The 22,296-nt window shown below is 34.8% G+C and overlaps 1 pseudogene; it reads right to left on the reverse strand.

Moving 5' to 3' along the window:
* The window catches only part of LOC131059797 (cinnamoyl-CoA reductase 1-like), a 58,871-nt pseudogene extending 37,476 nt beyond the window's left edge, over window positions 1–21,395 (reverse strand).
* Window positions 21,396–22,296: the final 901 nt, after the last annotated feature.

Below are 22,296 nucleotides of genomic sequence, written 5' to 3' on the forward strand. Positions count from 1 at the left end.
ATTTCAACACTAACCTGATTATGTTTGTCCTCTAGATCGATAGATTAAGGATTACCTTGTTGTAGTATTTTGAATTTGTCAACCAAAATTCTCAATACTTCTTGTAGACCCTTTAATTATACTATGGCTAAACTTTATCACGTTAACTAGGTTAGCATTAATATCCTCTATTTTTATTTCCAAGGCCATAATACGCCCTTCATAATATGATTTCAAATTAGCCACATCTGTCACAATGTTTTAAAGAGACACAACCATATTTTTTCCTTCTTTATCCACCCCGAGTCACCGTGTTCTACACCCTCATCAAACCTATCTTGAATAGACCTTATCTTAACGCTCATCTATTTGATTTCATTGAAATACCATTTATGTAGTTTAAAAGAGTCCATCATCACATCCCTACCAAGACCTAGGATATCATCGCAAGTCTCCTTATCCAAGTTGAGATGCGGTGACTCGATGTTCAATTGTTGAGGAAATGGATATCTACCATCTCTATCCTTATAACTCTCCACAAAATCACTTGGAGAATATTTGAGTGGTGGTAACTCTATTCTTTAGAGTGAGAGGAAATAGGGGAGGACTTTTTCATTTTGCCTTTCTTTAGACTTCTACTATAGCTCAAATTCCCCCTTTTGATTCCAACCCCAGTCTTAGAATCCTTATCAATATCCGAACACTTATCCTTTGACATAATCAAATTTGAGTCCTCATCCTTCGAGGGGGTTGAATCCTAAGAAATCTCAGCCTTACTCTTAGGGGGAGAGGCAAATATTTAATGTGTCCCATTATGAGCATAATAAGGCCTTCATGTAAAATAGAGATTTTAGGGTTCTTCTTAGCATCTCTAATAACCTCATTCAAGGAAGATAAAGGAAAAAAAGGAAAAAAAATCCTATCCTTATATCTGAAATGATTTAGCAACATAAAATGATGCCAAAAAATATTATTAAAGTGGCTATCAAGGTAGAAATAATGCATAAGTAGCTTAAGAACGACAACCCAAAGGGGTTTGATGGAGCCCATTTTAAAGAAACTCTTTGGCTTCCTGATTAGACACTACACCTCTTTTCCTTTAGGGAATTTTTGCACTTCTTCTTCTGATGCATTTTTGTCTCTGAAGACCTTCTTATCATCCATTGACATGCAAGTAATCTCATAGATAAGGTCTTCCATGAGGTCAACCTTCTTTCCATACATAGAGACATAGGTATCCTTCTAGCCCTTGACAAAAGATTTAATCAATTTATGGTTATCCCCATGAAGCCTTTCTAGGTAAGGAGTAATATCCCCTTTTTGCAAAATGTGCTAGATAGTAGCATTCTTCTTCACCCCTTCACAATTAATTGGCTCAAGATAGTTGTAAGGACAACCATAATTTCAAAATAACATAATTCACAAAATACATATAATCAAGAATAAATCATTCCTGCATGTGTAGATATACAAGGTTGGAGACAAGAAATTACATTTCAACATATAAAGTCAAATTACATAAGCTAACATCAAGATATATTTAACAAAACATAAAACTTTACAATAGACCACAAGGTCAAATACAAATAATGTACAAGGAGCAAATCATGATGACCACCCTAATGGGAACTCCTAACATTTGTCTCCCTCAAACACATCATGGGCGAGAACATTGCCGAAGCACGTTTCCACCCTACCATGAATTAGTTACACTTCCTCGAAATCTTTCATGACATGAAAGATACCCAACCCACCACGAGGAAGACTAACAATGTGATACTGGCAGGAGTGATGGAATTTGTGCAACATGATATATCAACATACTAACACTAATGTATCCATACCATGGGAACTCAAAATGCATGTAACAAAAATATGAAGGTATTAGTGACAATCCTTTCTTAAATATTTTAAATCATTTTGAGATCTAAATCCTATCTCAATCACATACATTTGAAGAGATGAATATAACACAAATATTTAGTAAGCATGAAGAAAACATAAAGATGCACCTCTATAGATGAAAGCATACAAGGGATTTTATAGAAAGAAAAACACAACATAACGATGCATACAAAAACACAATAGAGAGAGAAAGTGCATGAATCATATCCACAAGTCTACTTCTTATCTGCATCATTCATGTGAAATGCATAGATAACACCTATAATCAAGATACTCCTCTTATTAGGTTTAAGGGTTAAGGAAATAGATCTTGTAGATGTATAAATATGACCACCTTTTTACATAAATATTTAATATTTATTTAAACCGCATCCCCTTATTAATTAAATCTTATTTAATTAATTTCTGTAGTTTCATCTATTTAATTATCTACCCCCCCCGTTTCTAGCCTTTAATTAAATAAATCACTTTATTTAATCAAATCCCCTTTCTCAATTTTAATTAAATTTATCCTTGCATATAAATAAATTAAATTTATTAATACCCCCCCCACTTGTATTTTCCTACAAATGCAAGTTGCATCTATTTTAGTTGAAATAAAATATTTTTTTTTAATTAAAATTCTATTCATCCCACTTGCATTCTCCTACCAAATCCACTTGCATGATTAATCTTCTTCTAGAGCCTTCTAGATTCTTCTAATCGTCCTAAACTAGTCTAATTCATCACTTGAACATTTGTACATTCCTTAATAGAAGTCACTTCTCAAAAATCCCCAAAAGTCTTCAAAATGAATTAAAGGCTTTATGCCTTCAACAAGTTAACGCTCAAAGTCTCCCAAACCATTAATGGTTAAATCAACCTTACCACATGGGTAGAGACTTTCTCTCTATCTTAACCCTAATTTAACCCAAGGGTCTCATCAAGCACTCGTGGCTTTGACCCTAGTTATCCCATTTCCCCCCTACACAAGAGTTTATCCCTTGGGTAAAAGCTTTATCCAATGGATGATGTTGAACTAACCATAACCCAACCTCCTTAGGTGACCTTCATTTCTTCTCAGGCATTTCATGCCTCTTGCATCCCCTCTCAAGCCACCTCTTGTTGACAATTGTCACCATTTCATTGGTGAAAACTATAAACATGGATTGATAACTTTCAATCTTGACCCTTGTTAAGATTATTCAATTTTAATTATTCATTGCCCTATTTCCTCTATAAATAGAGCTCACATTCTTCATTAATCATATCCAAGTTTCATGCATCTACATTATAGTCTAATTATATCAAGCATTTTAGCCTCTCTTTCCTATAATAACATTTTGTCATTAAGAAACATTTTATATCATAACATATCCATGCTAGTATATCATGCTAGGATAGTTTGTTAATATATTTACCATATCATTATCTTCATCCTTGCTTAATATCATAGTTTGAACATTTCATATAGATCTTAAAATGCATTCATGCATGTAGATCACAATATCACTCATTCTTGAAGTCGTCATTCCTAAGTCATTTTCTCAAAGATCTGAGAGAAAAATATTGACTTTAGGGATCATATGAGATAGAGAAAAATGAGATACATCTTGAGAAGTTAAACTAGTTTAAGATAGTTGATCTTTACACTCAAAATCCTCATTGGTATGTTGGCCTTTTGGATCTAAATTTTAATAATTTGGTCACCACATATTCCAGCATATAGTTTTTGTGCCCACCGTGGGGCACGTCCCCAAATCTAATATCATTTTTATTGTAGGTTGAACATAAATATTAGGTCAAAATATTAGAATAGTGCATCAGAGAGTTCTTTTAGCTCATCCATAGCTTTTCCTAGCACTTCCATGTTACATATTAGCACAAAGAAATAATCTTTCAGCGCATCTAATATTTTTTTAGCGTTTATCCCTCTCTCCTATTTTTGCCCGTAGGAGGACCAGACTAGCGCATCTAGGCCTCAGAGTAGTACATTTGCTAGATTTTATAGCATGTAGGCATCATTTCTTAATACATTTGTACTACAATTGAGTGCATAGAGTTGGCGGAGACAAAAATTTAGAGCAGAGCTAAAAATCAGGCTTCTGAAGCCCACCATCAGAATTGGATTTTTGCTAACTAATTTGGTTGCAGGTTTTAACAGTTGTCTACAGGGGGACTTAGAATAGTTTCTTTGTTCACCTTTAAAGTTGGTAAAAATAACTCATCTTTCTTGCAAGAATTTAAAACAAACCTCAGATTTCGTTTGGAAGCTTAAAAAGAACCTCACATCGCAATGTTAAAAGCTTTAAAAGTTTGCAATCATTGTTGAGTCATTTGGCGAATTTCATTTGGTTGACCATGATCTTATTTGTTCAAAATATTTATTATCTTCACACATTTCTATCTTGGGATAAAAATAATCACATGTCTTCTGGAGCATCATCTCCAAGATAGTCTTTTAGAAAACGATTACGATATTAGATAAAAAGAAAGCATGTATTCCGTGTTTTGAAGGTGTTAGGTATATGCTCGCCCCTTAATCGGGTGATCAAAAAGAAAAACACACCATTGTCAAGATTTATTTCAATTTAGAAAATACAACCTTTTAGAGGGCATGCCTTCCCGAAGCCTTGAGGGGGCTAGTGAGAAGGGTATGACCCAAATGGGCAACAACTTTATCGCCAAGTTTACCAACCCGCTATAATCAATTGTGGAGGTTGATTAAAATCCCCTCCAATGGCAGTGTGCATTTTATAACCTTCCCCTAGTATCCTTGTGATGCGAAAATCTTTTTTTTTAAAGGTTAGGAAGTCTCTTAATTGAGTTTATCATTTGTCATGCTGAACATAACCTTTATTATAAGCAATAGAAGTAGAAACTTTGAGCTGAGTCAGTTGCCATACATTGGAAATATCATAGTGCAAGGGTGGGGAAGAATTTTCCCACAAGAATACTCACCATACATCTCCCAAGATAACTACTCAATTGAGGAGCAATCCTCTTTGGGTTAATTTCTAGACAAAGGCAAAAAAATGGGTGCCCTCTGGGGGGTGCAACGGCTGTTTGAGTTGAAGGAGTATCGAGTGTGGGCTATGATATTGTCAATGAAACTTGAATAAAGCGTCTACTTGATATGTCTTCTTTGTATCAAAACTAATGAAAACATTAGGGATTTGAACACATCCTCAAAACAACATACATGATTTGTTAGCATAGACAAACTATTATTGCTTTTGTCTATATTGTTTTTAAATCATTTATCAAAAGATCATACATCAAACAAAGATAATTTTTAAACTTTCAACAAACTCATCAAACTGAGAAAATCAGAACAGTTAGCGCATTAGACCATCAATGTAGTGCATTTCAACCATCAAATAATGCATTGAAACCAAATCTTAGCGCTTAAGCAGATCAAATTAGCGCATAAACAAAAGAACATTGGAAAAAATTAGATAACGCTTATGAACACTATATTAGCACATAAGAGCATCAGTGTAGCACATAGCAATCATAAAATAGTGCATACCAACCAAAAGTTAGCGCTTGCACAAAACAGTTTACCGCATTGCAAAATCAACATTTGTATTATCAAACAATACTAGATAAAAAATTTCAGGGAAAGTATAGCGCATCTGACCAACTTTGTAGTGCTTTCGACTCATCTTTTAGCACATAAGAGGTCTGTTTTAACGCATGACCAAAATTAGGTAAAAACAAAGAGCAATCTACCAACATTTTTGAAAATTCATAACCAGTTTCAAATACCCTTTTGGGTCTTTTTGTCAAATCCAATGCAGATAGGAGAAAATGGATCAACACAATATCAGTTAGTGATCACAAGTTTCAAATTAACCAAATCCAAACATCAACATACCAAGTTAGTTTTCTAAGTTGGTCAAATCAGGTTAGTTTCCAATATCGAGGAACTGTATCATATCATTTGACACACTTGGTCAGATGAATAGAGGTATATCAAACCCTCTATTCGACTAAGTAGACTTAGAAATCCAAACAAAGTATTCATTTAACCAATCTCTCAATTCAAACTTTGATAACTCGCATGAACACCCTTCAACATACCAAGAAGAAGCATCCTTGTCTAAAAACTGGTTTGAAGAAGAGACAACCTAGCCCTAGAGTGGTTATCAAGAGGAGAAGGTTTCTCTACATCAACCGTCAACTCTTTATATCATACTATATTTTCCTGCATCATATGCGACTATATCTTCAAGGAAAAACTAACGATTTTGACGAAGAGCCTTTGAGAAGTAGGGCTTTTACACAAAAAACAACATTTAGCCAACGTCTTAACAAAGGGGGAAAGATCAATCCCGCTTTCTTTCCAAGATTTTGTATCACTTACAATGAAGCTCGATTTGAGCCACCAACTCCACCAAGAACCCCACTAGGAGAAGAGTAATTCACTACTTTAGAGGTATAATGATGGTTGTTGTCACTCTATCTTAGAAAAACAAAGAAAAGGATCCACAACCAAGATCAAGAATGAGTCACAGGGAGTCCAATCCTTTTGATGAATATATGCACATGGGGGAAGAAGAGATCACTGAGGATCTTATCCAACAATGTCAAGAGAATTCCTCTTTCCAAAAAGTCATGGAAAGTCTTATAGAATTAGATAAGCAAAAATAGCTCCTCATGATAACTAGTAAAGGAGTCACGATTCCTAAAGATTTTGACATAGAAAGTGTAAAGAATACCAATGAAAGGATCCTAAGAATAAGGGCATGGACCTACACATCCCATACTCAAAATCAAGAGCACTTGGAAGGAGATACCACCTATAATCGAGATAACACCCACAACTAAGACGGTACCTGGAATCATGATAACATTAGTGAACAAGGGGAGGCTCACCATCAAATATTCAATGAAGAAAATGCTCCCTTAGCCAAAATAACACAAAAAATTCAAGCACTCCAATGACAGATGCAAGAAATGCAACAAGGGCCCATGACAAGGTACTCTTTGGAGGACATTTGTCCTTATACTTTTGATAGGAGGTTAAGCATGGTGCCTTTCCCACCAAACATGGAGATACCAAAGTATGATAAATACAATGGTAAGAGAGATCCTCATGATCATGATAAGGAGTTTTACACTATGAGCTTGGAGTTTTCCCATAATGATACTTAGATGATGAAGCTATTCCCAAGAAGCTTGGGAGGACAAACAATGGAATGGCTTTCAAGACTCACACCTCCTATCAGATCATTTGATGAGTTAGTGAATAAATTCATTTGACAATACTCCTACAATATCCAACATAAGGTCACCATGCTAGACATTTGCAATACAAAATAAAAGAGCAATTAAACTTTCATGGTATTCTTACAACACTTTAGACACATGGTCTCAAGATACCCATGGGATGTGCTAGAAAAGGAAAAAATGGAAATTTTCATAGACAAGTCAAACGATGAAATGAGTTATCAACTCAAAATACAATGTCTATCTACTTTTGCAAAGCTTATTGAGAATGACATCCAAGTGGAAGAAACCTCAATCAAGAAAGGAAAATTGAATTTCTCTAAGAGGGTGTTGGCTCATAAAACAACACCTATAACAACAATTACTATAACAACTCAGACAAATCCAAGTTTTGGACAAGGAATAAAAATGTTGCTAGTGATGGTGTGGTAGACAACGTTAAACCAAAACAAACCGTGTTATAATTATTTGGCATTACTCCACCAACCAATCCTCAAAGAAATAACAATCAAAGAACCAAAATTCTTGGAATGAGCAATCAAGGCAACATTAACCGAGAGAATAATAATAATGCTAATTCAAAACCAGCACCATATCAATGAAAGTTCATACCTTTAGGACAAACCAATGAATCTACATTTCGAGAACTATTGGCAAATAAAGTCATTACATTACTAAACACGAGGGATTTTGACCCCCAAATAAAACCACCATGGTGGAGTGACACACATTATTGTGAATATCATAGAAAAAAGGGCATCACATAAATGACTTCCTAAGCTTGAAGAACTTGGTTCAAGATCTAATTGATAATGGTGACATAATGGTAGATGGTCATAAGACCAATGATGAACATGCAACCTTTAAGAATCCACTCCCAAATTATGATAAAGGTGCATCATCATCCTTGAACAACAAAGGAGCCCATATCAATGACATATCGACATCGGATGATCAAATTAATGTCATTACTATTAAAAACAAATAAAAACATGTCCTTGTCAATATAACTACTCGAGCACGAAAATATGTATTGAAGGGACACACATAAAAAACAACAACATCTGCAAAATGATCAATACAACTTGGTGGAACAATTGAGGAAGACACCCACTCAAATATCAATATTAGAGCTTCTTAAGATCTCACCTTCATACAAGGATATTCTAGAAAACGCTCTCCCAGACACTACAGTTCCAAATAAACTGTATATTGACAGATTCCAAGCCAACGTGGGACATTTAATTGTCCATCACAATATTTCATTTTTAGAGCACAATGTTCTCTCTCTTAATCATCCACATAATACCACACTCCATATTGAATTCTTAGTCTACAAACATCGAGTGAAAAGAGGGCTAATAGATGGAGGAGCCGGTCTAAATATTTGTACTCTAAAACTTATTTGTGCATTGGGTTTCTCAGAAATGACCATTGTTACAAAGAAAAAGATAGCAATCAAGGCATATGATGATGAGGAAAGATCATCAAAAGGGTACATGGTATTACCCATTCAAGTAGGGCCAATTTAGAAAGATACTCTATGTCAAGTCCTGGACATGGACTTATCTTACAACATTCTTTTGGGTCGATCTTGGATCCATGAAATGCAAGTGGTTCCATCCACATATCATCAGTGCCTTAAATTTCCATATGATGAGCAGGAAATTACTATCACAGTAGACACTAATCCTTTCCAATATTGCAATAATGTCAAACAAGTTCAGTATTTTTTGTATAACTTAACAGGGAAGCTCCCACTTCTAGATCAGCAACCATCAAGGATCAACTCAAAACCCTATTCATATATTTTGAGAAAGGTTTGAAGTTAAAAGACAAAGGCATGGGAGAATACTTGTTTGAATCCTTATGTCTATCAAAGATGCCAATTTCACCAAAATCTCATGGACAACCATCAACTTCCAAACAACAATGTTCATAGCCTATCAAAAAGTTTGATGGCATGTTCATTCAAGCAGGGACCCTACCAGATGAAACAAAAGAAAAATATGTTTTGAATTGGCTCTACCAAGATGAAGAAGACATATGAGAAAAATCTTTTAACATCACTACTCCCAAAAAATAATATGGAAAAGGATTTAAAATCATACAACTGATGGGATATTAAGGAACAAGTCCAATTGGAAAGCATCAGGAAGGCATCACAAAACCAATGCAACCCCATTCACAACTTACCAAAGATAAATTAGGACTGGTGTATGATCAACATCTTCCACATGAACAAAAATGAGATCATCATCAAAATACCCGATGGAAAAGAAGGGTCACATACTAGGAGGACTAATGGCTAGAAGCACTACATCAAGTAGATGCAAGGATTAGCAAAGATAAAAGAGATGAGGAATATGAAAGGAAACAAGAGGAACTTTCTATTCAAAGAGAAGAAGCTTCTTACAAATAGATACATCATATACAAGCAATGAAATAACCTGATCAAGCCAGTACATAATCAGTCACAAAAGAAACAGACAGAACACATAGGGAAGATGAATCTAAACTATAATGAGAAGAGCCTGCTACTCGAAGAAGATAAACTGTTTATGAAAAAATTCAAAGAATACAAGCAAGAACAAAACCCGAATCAACACAAGCCACACAACTTGTATAAATTATCAGAGACCTCTTCTCGTCTTACAATATTCCTGTAAGATACAATGGTATAGCCTTAGAAATTTATTCTGAGATAGACTCAAAATAATATGAATGGGATACTTTCTCTGATGTCACTGAGGAAATTGAGGTAGATACAATCCACACATAAACACCCATACCCTATGATGGATAAAATTTGGGGGATTGACCAGTTGAAGTTGGATTACAACATATCAATGTCTCTAGCAAGGATAATCAGATTTCAAACGAAATCAATTCTGAAGAAGGTATCATCATAGGCTTTAGCCTAAATGAAACAAATTTTGACAATTAATCCATCATGACCCTGACTATTGTGGACCTTAACCCGCCAAACAATCCCTTACCCCTCATACATCCTGAACTCATAGACTGGGAACAACTTGGACACCTTAACATACCTATCTTCCTAGATGACGACACCATTGTCCAATACTTTTGTTCTGTAAACCAAGAAACATGTTCCAGCAGTGACACTCATAACAGAGTTCTCAATCTCGAGAGTTCCAAGTCTCTTAGTTGCAAAAGCAAAATAAAAAATCGATATAATGGTGAAAACCATCTAATGGCAATATTAGATCATAAAAAAGTAAAAACAAAGAACGTATTTGATGGTGAAAACCTCTTTGAGGAACTTGATGATGAGAGACTTGACAGTCTTCTTGAGAATTATTAGGAGAGATTACCCAATTTAAGTGAGCCAACTCAATCAATTAATTTTGGCACTAAAGCAGCAATCATACATCTGGTCGAATCACTAACAGAAAAAGAAAGGCCTGACTTCATCATCAATTTTGTTTGGTCTTATGTAGATATGCCAGGAGTAGATCCAGATCTAATCATGTGTCACTTATCTATACAACATGTAGCTAAACCTATCAAACATAAACTAAGAAATATGAACCCACATGTTGCCATATTGGTCAAAGTAGACTTGAAGAAGTTACTAGATGTAGGATTCATTAGACCTATCGAATATAAAAAATGAATCTCTAACATTGTGCCTGTATCTAAACTAAATAAAATCATTAGGATTTGTATAAACTTCCAAGATCTCAACAAGTCTTGTCCGAAGGATGACTTTCCTTTACCCAGCACTGACATAATTGTAGATCTAACAACAGGACATTCTATGTTATCTCTCATGGATGCTTTCTCTAGATACAATCAAATCAAAATAGTACCAGAGGACCAAGATAAAACAGCATTTACTTGTCCATTGGGTACTTATTGTTAGAATGTCATGCCTTTTGGCTTGAAAAATGCACGAGTGACTTATCAAAGAGAAAGGACCATAATATTTCATGACATGATGCACACATTCATGGAAGATTATGTAGATGACTTATTGACTAAATCATTCACAAGAGAAGGACATCTGGAAATCCTGGATAAATCTTTCAAAGATTGGAACATATCAATGGATAACTCAATCCTAGGAAGTGTGTCTTTGGTGTAACATCTGACAAACTTTTGGCATACATAGTCTCAGAAAAAGAAATCAAGGTAGATCTTGCAAAGGTACAAGAAATCATGGAGATGGCACCTCCTAGAAATATCAAACAATTAAGATCTCTACAAGGACGAATACAATCCATAAAAAGATTCATTTCTCAACTAGCTAACAAATGTCTTCCATTCATGAATGCCACCTTTGGAGAATCCAATGTCTTCACCAAGGTTTCCAGACCTCAAAATTATGCAGTCACAGCTTGAGGGTGATAAAAAACCTCACAAAGGTGAAAGAGATACATTTGTAGTTTGGCTGACAAGAGTAATGAAACCTTGCCCATCACAACATCAATGCAACAATAAAGTATCGAGGGAAGGCTGGAGATGAATTCACCGGTGTCCTCCCTCAGGGCATGTCAGAGGTTCAAATTATCGTGGATCGAAATGAAAAAGGTCCTTCTATTATTGATCTACCTTCATCATCTACCCACTTAAAACATGGTAGTAACGATGATTAGAAGGTGGTTAAAAAGAAAAAGAAATCATCCGTTAGGAGAATGGAAACTAGCAACAACATACATAGCTTCGCTCTCACACAAAATTTGTGGCAAATTAGCAATATATTAGTTTTTACCCTCTAGAATTTGTGATGCATCCTTGATATTGGATGGGTTGCACTTTACTTTATGACCCTCCATTCTGGAGCAGCCCAAATCAAATTTTGTAACATCAATATACTTTGCCATAGCTATGGTCACACATCACCTATAAATTATATATAGAAGGATAACAATTATTATATAGAAGGATAAATTATATATATAGAAGGATACAATAACAATTATATATATAGAAGGATATGACATTTTTTGTATCCTACAAAAATCCTCTATAAACTAATCTAAAATCTTCCCTACCCGAGTCAGCCATGGAAGGCACCAATTTATTTGCGATGGATATTACGACAATTACGTTTGATTGGCATTACAAAGAGAGAGTGGTTAATGTTTTCATTGGCATTATGGTTGAGGAATTGTTGGGATGGGTGCAAATATTAAAGGAGATGATCGAAAAAAGAGTGGTTGTAAACTTAGAGAAATATGCACAATCTATTAAAATAGAAATATGCATGATTTATTTTGTATGCAAATCTATTAAAAGGGAATCGCGCTTGGTAAATCTCATTGAACTTAATTTTTCCATTAGATTATACGAGGTATAAGCTTTGTGAGGATGAGGATTCGAAACCAAGAAAGGAAATTTAAACCAAATCCAAATTCTAGAGGCTACTCATAGAATTCTCCAGATCCAAATTAGATGTGCTACAGAGTACTCATCCAAAGATTGTAAGATTTCTTCTCTGGCAAATTTAGCAGCAACAAGTTGAATATATAGAATAGGGAGTGATAATGAATGGCAAGTGAAGGATAATACAAGATGGTTAATGTGCTAGGGGATATGTATTTTTACAATTAACTTAGGCACATAATTCAAATCCTCTCAAGTGGAAATCGAAACATGACATATAGTTGGACGAGGTTGGTATTGAGCCATAATCAAATATTTTAAACCTCATTTTCAGCAAAAAAATGAATTGGATCAAACTTGTAGGTGGAAATTTGAACGTTGAATGGGAGTGCATAAATTGAGGGATGATAAATGTCCAAGGAGATGTGTTTACTTCCATTTTTGGCTGCCAAAGAGGAATATTGAGTAAAACGATGTGCACTAGATTAGATAAAATCATGCGCTAGGGCCAAGTACTTGAAATGCCCACGCAAAAGGGGTGTAAAATGAGTGGTAGAAGTGTAGGAAATATAATTTTCATGATTTCAAAAATGTGTACATAAAATGAAAATATAAATTATAGTATTGAAACAAATAGTAAAATCTCCTTTGCATATAATCTTAGGAAAAATAAATGAAACAAAATTAACCATATAATAATACAATTAAAATAATTTTGAAAGGCAATATGTTGAGTAAAGTATTAAATAAAACATTTGAAATTGAAAACAAATAAACAAAGCTAATTATTTGGAAAGTTGATATAGATATGTTAGATAGTTACTTAATATATAGGAAAATACATAAAGAGCTGACATATGCCTTAGAATATGTAAACTAACCTGTGATTACGAGTCACTGGCATAACCGCAAGATCAAACACACACCTACGGGTATGACCTATAGAAATGTTTATATGATCTCTATGAATTGTTGATTCATTTCCTTTTAAAAATAAGGGTTGTTTGGTTAGGATTTTATCTATTTGAAACACGTTGCAAGTGTACAAGCAAGTGTTGTGGAATTCGGCTTCCAACTTACCATTTGCATTTGAATAGAAATTGTGTTGGCCTCAAGAGTTGTGATTTAAGGTTGTGCTCTTTGAATTATTTTGACATGCCTCATATTTTTCCGTTCCTTGCTTAATGTTTACTAAGAAATTGTGGAACAATTAAAGACGATTGCACAATAGGAAAACATTAGTTGCACACCAACTTTATCTACATATGATAACTAAAGACTACTGTCAGAGATTTTAAGTCTTTGGTCAAGTTGCACAGGAGTCCTACCAAAGTATAAAATTGACATATAGTTTACACATAAGTGAACGGTTGCAATATAAGAGATTATTATACCCCAAATAAAGACTATTTCATAACAACTGAAATCTTTAGTTGTTGCCTAATAGTGTGTCTTTTATAATACCCACATAGACACTAGTCATATAGTAAAATGGTCATCGATAAATATTGAGATATTAGAAAGCGCCTAATTGATGACTCTCAACATGAATAAGCGCTGTACATGACCACTATTGACTGTTTGTTTTGGTTTGTTTTTAGTTTTTTTATTTTTGTTTCTTAATGGGGTTTTTGTGTTCATTTAATAGTAGAGTCTTTTGGTTTTTTGCCCTTGTTAGTTCTTAGTTTGTGCCTTGTAGTTTGTGTTAGTTGTTGATTGTATCAATAGACTTGTGAGAAAGTTGGATTTTTTATTATTGGTACTAATCTTGCAGGGCTAACGATTTGGGCAAGGCATCCATTTTCACTTGTCAAAGATCATATATTTAAACTGCTAACTTGTGTGGTGCAGGACGTTTGTCGAAGAAATTGTGATTTTCAAACAAACTATTTTTTATTTTAGCTTAAATCACATTTTGATTTGGTGCTTAAAAAGAACAAAGTGTTTGATGTGTTTGGTGTATTTGCACATATTTTTATTTTAGTTGATCCCAAAAAGATAATAACAAAAGTATCCTCTCCCCTTGCATTTGGGATCCTCGGTGAAAGAGAAATTGTTATTATGCTTAGAGGGCCTAGTCGAGAAGCCATTAGGGTTGGGTAAGAGGGGACAACCTAAGCGGTGCTTCTAATTCGATCCACTATATAAATTGGCTAGAGGGCGAAAGCCTTCCACTTCTTGGTGTTTAGCCATTATGTCAGCTCCTTACGTATCCACAATTGTGTGAGATATATCAGACCTTACGATGATGGGAGGAGACCTATCCAAGGGTGGGGAGACCTGATTCTTGAATGGACATCAAGTCCCTGAATTCTTACTAGACACTCTTAGGACATGGTTGTCTACTTGATCATCGAGGAAGTCCGGGTCTAATGTGAATTAAAGCATTCCTTCATTGTTTGATGTGTCTTCCTATATGTGACTGATATGATTCATTTGGGTCTAATCCATATTCAGATGAGTTCATCCTTTTGCCATGATAAGATCGATGATGATATAAGAACTTTAAAAGAACATAAATTTTCATCGCTTCCTCTTCCCTTTATTTTCATCTTTATTTATTTGATCATCTTCCTCTTTTGTTATCTTCATTCTTTTCATAATTTCTTCATTTCTCTCATCAATTATTCTTTTATTCCTTCATCCCTTCCTTCTATCATTTCATTTCCTTTCTTTCATTCTTCATTTCATCTCTTTTTATCTTTAACATCAACCGTTTCTCACCACCATTTCTTTCAATATTCTCTTCATAGATTCCTTGTTTTAGAGAGATCAATCAAATGCGTTATCCAACTGATACATGTCTCTTAATCTCTTTATCAATTAATTTATCAGATCAATCAACTTGCTTCTCAAATGTCCTCGCCCCTAGATCAATCAATTAATCAATTATTTGATCAACTTGTCTTGCGCTAGGATCAATCTAAATCAGCTTAATCAACTGAATCAGCTTAATCAACTTATCAATTTGGCTATACTGCTCATTTCCATCAATTGTTCAATTATGCCTCTCAGTTGTGCATTTTCATCAAATGTACATCTCAAGCACAATATTCAATCATCGAATATATTTTCCCATAATCTATTGAGAGATCCATCTTCTCACAATTTGTTCAATCAATCTCTCGGGCATATATCTGTTAATCAGTTTATTCAAAACAACGCAACGGGCTGAATTGCCTTAAAGAGGGGAAAAATGTAGATTCTTTAGTTATGATTGTGACATAACTAACTTTTAGTTTGTGATCTTGATTTCAATGTAGTAATCAAGGTTGCTCTAGCAGTCTTCATCGACTATAGCTTGCAGATTCCTTTTGGGGTTGAGGTAAATGGTGCCGATGCTAGACGCAAGGATTAAAGCCTTCACTCCCAATTTGTTGCAGGCTTTCAACACATTTAGAGTGCCCTTCACAACCGCCTGCAACACTTGTGCCTATGGAAGTGGCCATTAAAATATTAAGTGCGTAGACCAGTAAAAATACTCAGCTAAACAAGCGAGGGAAAGGGACAGGGACATACCGGATCTTCAATGATAGGGAAAGCCATCTGAAATACTCCTTTGCACCCTCTGATAGCTTGTATCAAACTGTCAGGATCGAGAATATCAGCCTTCACAAGATCAAGCCTCTCTTCCTCCCCTTCCAACTCTTTTGGATGCTTATACTTTTTATCATCTACATATAATTGATCCTCATCGATATAGATATAAAATATAATAAATATAGGGGATGAGTTCCCCTCCCCTACCTAAACCCTAAAAATTCAATTTCTCATATATAAAAAATAAATACTGACTAGGATTGCGGACTGTTCCTTTTACAGTGTAGCCTTTGATCAAGAGCATCCTTATAAGCCAAGAGGCAATAAACCCTCCTACTCTTGTGACACACACACTTTCCATCTCTACCTTCTTCTCACCCTCAATTCCAATTTCCAATTTCCAATTTTCTATTTCCTAATTCCTTCCCACATTCTTTTGCCTATTTATAAGGAGAATTAGATCATGTTTTTGTATACTGACTGTAGTGCTAGTGGTTTAGGAAGATCTATGGACTTGGATGGGGACCCACGAAAGAGTGTCTGAAATTTTGTTTGCATGAAGCCCCTTGTGGCAATGATCAATAGGAAGAACATCCACAACTTTGAATGCATGGCAGGGCCCATATTCACTCGTATGGCTCTCCACTATTCCATTGAACTTCTACAGAGCGTAATTTTTTTCAATGTCATTTGTTGGGCAGCTATTTGTAGGGGATCGAGCTGATATAGTTTTGAATAAAGGACATCAGAGAAATCTAAACTTTTCTCTTATTCTATGCATTTTTTATTACTATTCGCTAAAAGGTGTGTGAGCAGGTATCTTTCTCCTCATTACCCTAAGGCATGAACTTTTCGGGCTAGGCTACGCCCTTCACAAAGGGTTACTTGTATTTTATTTCCTTCTATTTTTACATGTATGATATATACTTAATCTAATTTGTTTCTTTATTATTTTCTTACTCGCATATTTGTAGGCAAAGGAAGGATTATTATCTCTATTTCCATGAAAAGAATTAGGTGCAAGTGCAACATGAATATGATGTCAGGTTGTGCAAAAGTGTAAGCTAGGGTTTCACTAATAGATTGGATATTTAAACTCATTTCTATTTTTCTATTTCTTGATTTCTAGAATCTTCTAGGTTATAGAAATAGCACATTTTTCTTTTGCATCAATCAACTCAAGGCTTGATAAAATTATTTTTTTATCTGCTTAAATGAAATTTACTCACGTTTTTATGTACTTACAAAATTGAAATTATAGAATTTGTTTCGTTATTACTACATGAGTGAGTTACGTTACCCTACTTTCCAATAAACACAAAAAAACTACATTCTCGCTTCAAACTGCCCTACAGTCTCTTAGGAGAAGAAAGATTTTTTTCAAAATATGGGTCCTAATAAGCCTCTGAATCGTAGCAATGTTAGTAAAGAAATTCTTTTTGCTATAAATATTTTTCTTGTAATTCCAATTGTCAAAATAGAAAAATCATTTTTCCTTTTAATCATTAATGGGTCATCAAGTTATTTTGACACTCACAATTACCTCCAATCCAAAAGAACCCCCTAGGACTCCAAAAAAGACTTACAAAAGATAGATTTCATATAAAATAGTCCTCACACTTTTCTACGAGTTCAATAGGTCTTTGATGAAACAAGGATACAACACATCTCATAATAATTCATCTCAAATAAGGATAGGCATGGTCCCACAAAACTGGATACATGCTAAGAAAATAATGCATAATTTCATATGTCTGAAGCATTTTGTATTTTACTTTCTTTAATTCTTCTATGCAAATATAAAATAATTTCATGTAGTACTCCAATTATCACGTGTAAACCTCAACTTCTTAATCTTATAAGATTTCAATATCACTACTCAAATTTGTTTTCCTTAATATGTACCTTGGTTGCATGTGCTAACATCCTATCATACTATCCATGATCTTGAATCCTATTTCTCTAATTCTTTGGTGGATAATCTTATGTAATATTAAAAGTCAATTTCATCCTAATTGTTTTCACTTATCCCAAGTGAGAAGATGATTAAACTCCATATCTAACTTTTCTTTATTGCACATTTTCTTACCTATATTTATATACCAGTAGTCCATGTTGATTTCAAATGCCTACCATTTTGGAAGGCCTCTTATACTCATAATTTGAGGTACTAAGTCTTGATAACCAATAGTTGGAATGAGTCCAAGTACCATGGCACCTAAGGGTCCATCTTGAACCATAGGATACTAGTCACAAGGAGTGAGTTTGTGCTATGAACCAACAAGCATGGTTTTACTTGTGGGTGAGTAGGCCAAGGACAATGTCCATAGAGAATCATACTTTTTTGTATGGGAGTTCACCGGCTAGCACAAGAACAAACATCCATGGAAAATTCATAACACTTTGATGGAAGGCCTCTAGCCCTTTGACCCTAGTCACATTAGCATATCTTTGTCCAAAGGTGAGGGTTGATACTAGAGGTAATAAAACCCCAACATAGAATATAACATGATTGGCAATATCTACCTACATACACAGAAAATATGTATAATTAAAGATTGATTCATACACTCCTTTCAGTAAGGATACACCAATACATTAAAATTTTAATAGCACATTCATAACTATTACTTTCACACATGATTGTCACCAAGGGTACATTTTGATGTATCGTTATAATGTCTACCTCATCCTTACTCAAAGTCAGATACCCTGTATAATATATTTGAGACACAAACATAATATTTACTGGTATTTGACCACAAGACATACATAAATTAATACACATTGCTAAAATATTACCTCACAATGATTTTTATAATTATACCTGGTTTCACAATTCTCTCTTTCTTTGATATTCAGGTAATTTATTATATATTAAATATATAATCATGGTTTAACTATTAACCTCCATCTAAGATTCAATTCATTGAATATGCATAACCTTCCGCCTTTCTTTGTTTTAGCATTTTTTTTTCATTCTACCTATCACTAACAACATTTATCCAAAAGATGTGTAGAGCGAATGATTACTTTCCATGTCCCAACTTGGTTTTATTTTCTATTCTTAGCATAGTCAAGTTTGCTAGCATTTCAAGATTTCCAATTATTCGTGTTGGTTCCCCAGATTGCATTGTTTTAGAGATACTTGAGGATTTGGAGCAACATATGACAACGATTATGCTAACCCTTCTTCACTTCGGCCTCTACAAAAGACGGGAGGGTGGTGCCTTAATGCTACAGAGTGGCTAGCTCTCAGTGATCCTTGACCTACTTTCGAGCATGAGACAACTTTTGACAATCATTGACATATAAAAAAATAAAAAGATATTCTGATATTATCGATTTACATCAAGCTGTTGATGAGTTATGAGTAAAGAATTTTTACTAGAAACAACTTAAATCCACGACGAGTGTCTTATCCATTGGGGGACTAAAATTGTAAAACATAAGATGAAATATAACAGAACAAAACATTAATCTAATAGTTGGAGATCTTAAGATAACACTGCCTTACAATGCATCTCATCTATCTGTCCCAACCCAAAATACTTATCATAATCCATTGATAAGGTCCATCAGTCTGCAAATCCTATCCTATAAATTTAACCAGCCCCTTAGATTAGAGCATAAGATACAAAACACATACATCACAACAATGAAAGGAATGCGAAAACCCTTGATCTTACTAATTCAAAACATAACAGAGTTACACACTAGAGAAAATGAACTATGCTTACATTCATTTAATAAGCTATTTTTTGTTGCAAATTATCTTACATATAACTCCTTCAAGAACTTTGAACAAAATAAGACACAAGATCCATTTTATTTTCTCTACAAATTCCTATTATAGGCTACTCATTTCACCTAGACTTACTATACATGACCAAGGGTTTGGATCCAAACTTGTGGACCAAGCTTCTCGACCCCCAAGATTTGTGACCAAATTTCTCGACCTCTGTCTCATGGCCATGAATTCCTTTTTATAGAAACAAGGGAGAAAACAAGCTTCAGGCCAGAGGAGACACCTGTCACAAGATCATAAGATTGCTTATGACTTTGTTACAAAAATATTACTCACAGTCTCCTAGAAGATTGCCCATGCTGGCATTCATGATGAAGTAGAACCAAAATTTCTAACTAAATTTTGATAGAAACAAAACCTTTTGAGCTATGCCAGTATCATTACAGATACTTTAAAATGGACCATGAGATACATCATCTTTGTTTTGCAGAGCATTTCCCTTTTGGAAGGGAAATTAGATCTTGACAAGAAGTATAGTCACCCCTAAACTAGATCAGAAGTTTCAACCTTCATGCCCAGGATCAGAGAAAATACAAAGAGGAGCTCATAGAGGAACACAAAGTGGAGGGAAGGTGTTGCAACTTCCATGCCTATGCTGAGATGATCAGCTACTGCCCCAATCGCAACCTTGTTCTTCTCCTTTTTCTCTATAAATCTCCTTCTTTAACCCTCTACCAGCGAGTGATAGAGGAGAGACGGGGGATGAGTCCTGCAGGGCTTGTTATGATAGGAAACTGATTTCAAGTGTCCATCGACTATTCTCCCCATTTTCAAGACTCCATCGACTATAAGAATACTCACTCCCAAAAGAATTCCATCTGGTATCAAAGAGCTTATTGTAACTTCTAGCATGATACTACGCAAAAATCATATTCACCATTTCAAAACCTTCGAAAAAGATAATGAATTTTCTTATTCTTTTTACCAATTGAAGACACCACATAGCTGTATTTATAATGAAAATACCTTTCTTGGTGGTTTTCATGCATGAGAAAAAAAAATCATTCCAATGCTTTTCTACGCATCCTACCACTAAACGGATTCAAAAAATCATATCCATCGAATCAAAACATCGTTAGACTCAAACTGCCAATTCACTGCCCTTCTGACCAAGTTTACCTTACATGAACGATTTTGTATCCTTCTGAAGATCTCAACTTCTCTTTGTAGTGGCAATGGAAACTTGCTGATATTGCCACCTTTGGTATTTCCAACTTTTTCCATTAATACGAATCGACCCAACAAAACACCTCCTAAATTGGTCTTTTGAGAATTAGTCGACATCCATGTGCCTGGACACGTCTCTGTTTATTCAATATCAACAATCTTATTTTCTTTTGCCTTCAATTTTCCCGCATGAATAACAATGAAAAATGCCCCAAACACTCTGTTTAAAAAATGCTCTATATCCGTCGTAGATCTGTCTAGCATGGCACATCGCGCGATCACCATCTGTCAATATTGATATTGACCTTCCAATGTAGAAAGATGGGTCCACAAAAGCTTGACGATGCATTGTCCAGTCATGTTCCAGCTCAATTCCGTTAGCAGCCCCACCTTCGCACCTTGCTAGTCTGCCTGGGACATGCGACATCATCTTGCGATACCATCGTCAATAACTTCCCTCCATCTTCCTTCACTGGACTGTGAGGGTCATCCGATCTGCTCATTCATTACGTGCAGGTTATAATGTCCACTCAATACTTGTCGCTATCCTTCAAGCATCTTCCCGCTTGAGTTAAAACATCACCATCCATTTGATGCATGTGCAAAATCATGGAGCCTTTAGTTGCTTGGTACTTAAACATGGAGATATAAGTCAGAACATTAAGGCCGGACTTTAGGGAAAATAAATGCCCGCAAAAATATTAAAAGGGGACCCGACCATAATGGAAAAGACAGTTTCTAGGAAAAAATAAAAGGCCAACAGAAGAAAAAATGCCTAGGGAAAGGAACATGGTCCTTTGCGACGATGGAAAAGACACTCAAGTTTAAGTGAAAAAAGGTAATGAAAAAACATAATAGGCTTTAGGTTTAAAACAAAAGGCTCACCCAGAAACATCTAAACCTAAGAATCTTAAAATCTAAGGGTAACTCAGAGAGCAACATTAATTCAAAATGACAAAACATTGTCAAGGACACAAAATTTTTGCATAGTCATTTTTCAAGGCTATCAATACCCTCATACAACTTAAACTTCTATAGTCACATTATAGGAATCCTTCTTTTTAAGGTAAATTATTGAACGCTCCCAATTGAATAGGCTTATTCTGTATGACAAGTAGTTTCATTAATCTATAAATACCAGAATACTTTAATGACGCTAACTTGTTTAACTTGTAGTATAGTTTGTATGTTTTACACCCCTACATACTACACATCCTACCACAATAGAAAGTGTATGGAGACGAGAGCTCTCTAAGAATGTTGTTAGACCCTTATAGATGCTTTTTCAATCCATAGTTTATATCCATTGTAGTCTAATACTCCATAGAAGT

Source organism: Cryptomeria japonica, chromosome 3 (assembly GCF_030272615.1).
Source record: "Cryptomeria japonica chromosome 3, Sugi_1.0, whole genome shotgun sequence".
Lineage (NCBI taxonomy): Eukaryota > Viridiplantae > Streptophyta > Pinopsida > Cupressales > Cupressaceae > Cryptomeria > Cryptomeria japonica.